Genomic DNA, 5,361 nt, shown 5'->3' with positions numbered 1-5,361 from the left:
TTGTCAGGCCCCTCTAGGTGAATCACAGTGCAAACCTTTAGGATTTTGGAGCAAAGCCTTGCCATCCTCTGCAAATAGCTACTCTCCTTTTGAGGAACAGCTGTTGGCTTGCTACTGGGCATTAGTAGAGACTGAATGCTTAACCCTGGGCTACCAAGCTACTGTGCCACCTGAGCTGCCCATCATGAACTGGGTGTTGTCTGACTCACAAAACCATAAAATTACACATGTGAAGCAGCACTCCATTATCAACTGGATGTGCTATATACAAGATTGGCCTCAAGCAGACCCTGAAAGCACAAGTAAGTTACATAAGGAAGTGGCCATTTGGTGCCCATGGTCCCCAGTCCTGCTGCATTACCTTCTCTGTTCCAGCCAGTACCTATAGCCTCATAGGGGTTGATTGAGGAAGAGATAACTTGGGTGTGGTTATGGATAGATCTGTGCAATATGCAGGCACCACCTGAAAGTGGACAGTTGTTACACTACAGCTGCTTTCTGTGATATTGATGAAGGATAGTAGTAAAGGGAAATTCTCTTAGTGGGCAGAACTTTGAACAGTGCACCTGGTTGTTAATTTTTTTGGAAGAAGAAGTAGCCAGACATGCAATTGTACCAATTCATGGGCTGTGGCCAGTGGTTTGGCTGGATGATCAGGGACTTGGAAGGAACATGATTGTCGGTAGACTTCTCTGAATGGGCAAAAAATATGAAGATATTTGTGTGTCATGTGAATGCTCACCAAATGGTGACCTCAGCAGAGGATGATTTTAATAATCAAGTGAATAGGATAACTTGTTCTGTGGATACCAGTCAGCCCCTTTCCTTAGCCACTCCTGTCGTTGCCCAATGGGCTCATGAACAAAGTGGCCAAAGTGACAAAGAAGAGGGTCTGCATTGGCTCAGCAACACAGACTTCCACTTACCAAGGCTTACTTGGCTACAGCCACTGCTGAGTGCACAATTTGTCAGCAGCAGAGACCAACACTGAGTCTCTGATATGACACTATTTCCTAGGGTGATCAACCAGTAACCTGGTGGCAGGTTGATTATACTGGACAGCTTTAATCACTGAAGGGACAGCATTTTGTTCTTACTGGAATAGACACGTACTCTGGATATGGATTTGCCTTCCTTGCATGCAATGCTTCTGTGAAAACTACTATTCTGGTACTTAGAAAATGCCTTATCCACTGTCATAATATTCCACACAGCATTGCCTCATATCAAGGAACTCACTTCACAGCAAATGAACAGCAGCAATGTGACTATGTTCATGGAATTCACTGGTCTTACCACATTCTCTATCATCCTGAAGCATCTGGCATGACAGAACTATAGAATGACCTTTTGAAGATTCAGTTACAGTGCCAGCTAGGTGATAATACCTTGCAGGGCTGGGTCAATGCTCTCCAGGATGTTGTACATACTCAAATTCATCATCCTATAAATGGTGCTGTTTCTCTCATAGCGATAATTCATGGATACAGGAATCAAGGGGTGGAAACGAGAGTGGCACCACTCACTATTACCTTAGTGATCTATACACACACACACACACACACACACACACACACACACATATGTATATTTTTTCTTTCTACTCCATGTCCCTATGCTCTGCTGGTTATAGGCCTTAATTTCAAAGAAGGAAATGCTTCCACCAGGAGACATAATACTGATTCCATTGAACTGGAAATTAAGAGTGCCACCCAGCCACTTTGGAGTCCTTGTGTTTCTGAATCAAAAGGCAAAGAAGGGAGTTACCATATTAGCTGGTGTAACTAACCCTGATTCCCAAGGTGAAATTGGACTGTTATTGCACAATGGAGATAAAGAAGAGTGTATCTGAAATACGGTGGAAAGAGACCATGGAAAAGCTCAGTAACATCAGTCAGAACAAGGCCAGGGGCCGATTGTGGAACAGACCATCAATTGCTCATATGCAAATTTAAGTTGATGCTGAAGAAAATTAAAACAAGTCCATGAGAGCCAAAATACGACCTTGGGTATATTCTACCTGAATTTGGAGACCATCTCAGGAATAGATTTGATGCATTGAACACTAATGACCGAAGACCAGATGAGTTGTGGGATGACATCAAGGACATCATACATGAAGAAAGCAAAAGGTCATTAAAACGACAGGAAAGAAAGAAAAGACCAAAATAGATGTCAGAAAAGACTCTGAAACTTTCTCTTGAATGTAGAGTAGCTAAAGCAAATGAAAGAAATGATGAAGTAAAAGAACTGAAAAGAAGATTTCAAAGGGCAGTAAGAGAAGAAAAGTAAAATATTATAATGAAACATGCAAAGACCTGGAGTTAGAAAACAAAAAGGGAAGAACACGCTCAGCATTTCTTAACCTGAAAGAACTGAACAGAAAATTTAAACCTTGAGTTGCAATTTTGAAGGATTCTACAGGCAAAATTTTGAATGAAACAGGGAAGCATTAAAAGCAGATGGAAGGAATACACAGAGTCACTGTGCCAAAAAGAACTGGTCAATGATCAACCACTTCAGGAAGTAGTATAAGATCAAGAACTGATGGTATTGAAGAAAGAAGTCCAAGCTGTACCAAAGGCATTGGCGAAAAACAAGGCTCCAGGATTTGATAGAATACCAATTGAGATATTTCAACAAACTGATGCAGCACTGGAGGTGTTCACTAGTCTATGCGAAGAAATTTGGAAGGCAGCTACCTGGCCAACTGACTGGAAGAGACCCATACTTGTGCCCATTCCAAAGAAAGGTGATCCAACAGAATGCAGAAATTATTGAACAATATTATCACACTCAAATAAAATTTTACTGAAGGCCATTCAAAAGCAGTTGCAGCAGTACATTGACAGAGAACTTCCAGAAATTCAAGCCGGATTCAGAAGAGGACACAGAAAGAGAGATATCATTGCTGATGGCAGATGGGTCTTGGTTGAAAGCAGAGAAAACCAGAAAGATGTTTACCTGTGTTTTATTGACTATGCAAAGGCATTCGACTGTGTGAATCATAACAAATTATGGATAACATTGCAAAGAATGGGAATTACAGGACACTTAATTATGTTCATGCAGACCTATATATAGAACATAGCAAGGGGAAGCTCCATGGTTTAAAATCAGGAAAGGTGTGCATCAGTGTTGTATTCTTTCACTATACTTATTCAGTATTTACACTGAGCAAATAATCCAAGAAGCTGGACTATATGAAGAAGAATGTGGTATCAGGATTGGAGGAAGACTCATTAACATCCTGCAATATGCAGATGACACAACAATGCTTGCTGAAAGCGCAGAGGACTTGAAGCACTTACTGATGAAGATCAAAGACTACAGCCTTCAGTATGTATTACACCTCAACATAAAGAAAACAAAAATCCTCACAACTGGATTATTAAGCAACATCATGATAAATGGAGAAAAGACTGATATTGTCAAGAATTTCATTTTAGTTCGATTCACAATCAATGCCCATTGAAGCAGCAGTCAAGAAATCAAATGACGTATTGCATTGGGCATATCTGGTGCAACAGACCTCTTGCAAGTGTTAAAAAAAAAAAAAAGATGTCAGTTTGAGGACTAAGGTGTGCCTGATCCAAGCCATTATATTTTTAATCGCGTTATAAGCATTTGAAATCTGCACAATGAATAAAGAAGAGCAAAGAATTGATGCCTTTGAATTATATTGTTGGTGAAGAATACTGAATATGCCATGGACTGCCAGAAGAATGAACAAATCTGTGTTGGAAGAACTACAACCAGAATGCTCCTTAGAAGCAAGGATGGGGAAACTACGTCTCACATACTTTGCACATGTTATTAGGAGGGATCAGTCCCTGGAGAAGGACATCACGCTTGGTAAAGTACAGGGTCAGCAAAAAAGAGGAAGCTCCTCAATGAAATGGATTGATGCAGTGGCTGCAACAATGGGCTCAAACATAACAATGATTGTGAGGATGGCACAGGACCTGGCAGTGTTTCGTTCTGTTATACATAGGGTCACTGAGAGTCAGAACCAACTCAAGGGCACATAACAAGAAGACAGGTCTGAAATACAGGGATCCCTTAGGGTATCTCTTAGTACTACCATGCCTTGTAATTAAAGTCAATGGAAAACTACAACTCACTTCAGGCAGGGCTACTAATGGCCCAGACCCTTCAGGATTGAAGGTTTGGGTCATTCCCCTAGGCAAAGAACCATAATCAGCTGAGTTGCTTGCTGACAGTAAAGGGAAGACAAAAGGTAGTGAAAGAAAGCCATTGCTGTCGAGTCAATTCCGACTCATAGCGACCCTATAGGACAGAGTAGAACTGCCCCATAGAGTTTCCAAGGAGCACCTGGCGGCTTCAAACTGCTGATCTTTTGGTTAGCAGCTGTAGCCCTTAACCACTATACCACCAGGGTTTCTGATCATGAAAGAAGGTAGCTATAAATACCAACTACGACCCTGTGACCAGCTGCAGAAATGTTGACAGTTACTATTATGAGTATTTCTTACTTAATTTGTTATGAATATGTTTATGTGTGTGTGTTGAAAATACTTTTGTCTTCTCTCTCTTATCTCCTTATCATAAACTTATGGAATTCACTAAATCATGGAATTCATGTATTAACTTTAAATCATAATTTTGTTACAATATATCAAGGAGAAGAGTAGAATATGATGCAAGGACATTGAGTCTTCTTCTGTTGTACACAGGATAGTTGTATCATGTTTGGAGAATGTATGACTTTGTGATTGTCTTTATTTGGAGATTAAGTGTGGTTTTTTAAAGTGATTATGGGTGCCAAGTTGACAAGGGATAGACTATGATGCTTAATTTTATGTGTCAAATTGGCTAAGCTATGGCACCAAGTTGTTTGGTCAAATACTCAACTGGATGTTGCGGTGAAGGTATCTACATTTAAATGAGTTAACCTTAAGCTAAGCAGATTTATCTCCAGAAGGTGGGTGGGTCTCATCCAATCAATTGAAGGCCTGAAGAGCAAAAATTGAAGTTTCCTGAGGAAGAAGAATTCTTTTTTCAAGACTATAAATGGACAAGACTGCTAGAATTGCCAGCCTGTCACCTTACCTATGAATCTCATATATAAGACTATTGGTGTTTCCAGGCTTTTACCTGAGCTACATATTTTGGTCTTGCCTGTTCCCACAATCATGTAAGCCGATTGCTAAAAATCTCTATCTTCTTTATATCCATCTCTCCGTCCGTCCATCCATCTGTCCATCCATCCATCCATCCATCCATCCATCCATCCATCCATCCATCCATCATCCTTCTATCTAATCTTACAGGTTCTGTTTTTCTTTATTACCTTGACTAAAACACTGTATAATTACTATTAAATAATTTTTTTAATTA

This window comes from Trichechus manatus, unplaced genomic scaffold, assembly GCF_000243295.1.
Source record: "Trichechus manatus latirostris isolate Lorelei unplaced genomic scaffold, TriManLat1.0 scaffold00166, whole genome shotgun sequence".
NCBI lineage: Eukaryota > Metazoa > Chordata > Mammalia > Sirenia > Trichechidae > Trichechus > Trichechus manatus.
Note: the sequence above shows the minus strand (reverse complement) of the source record.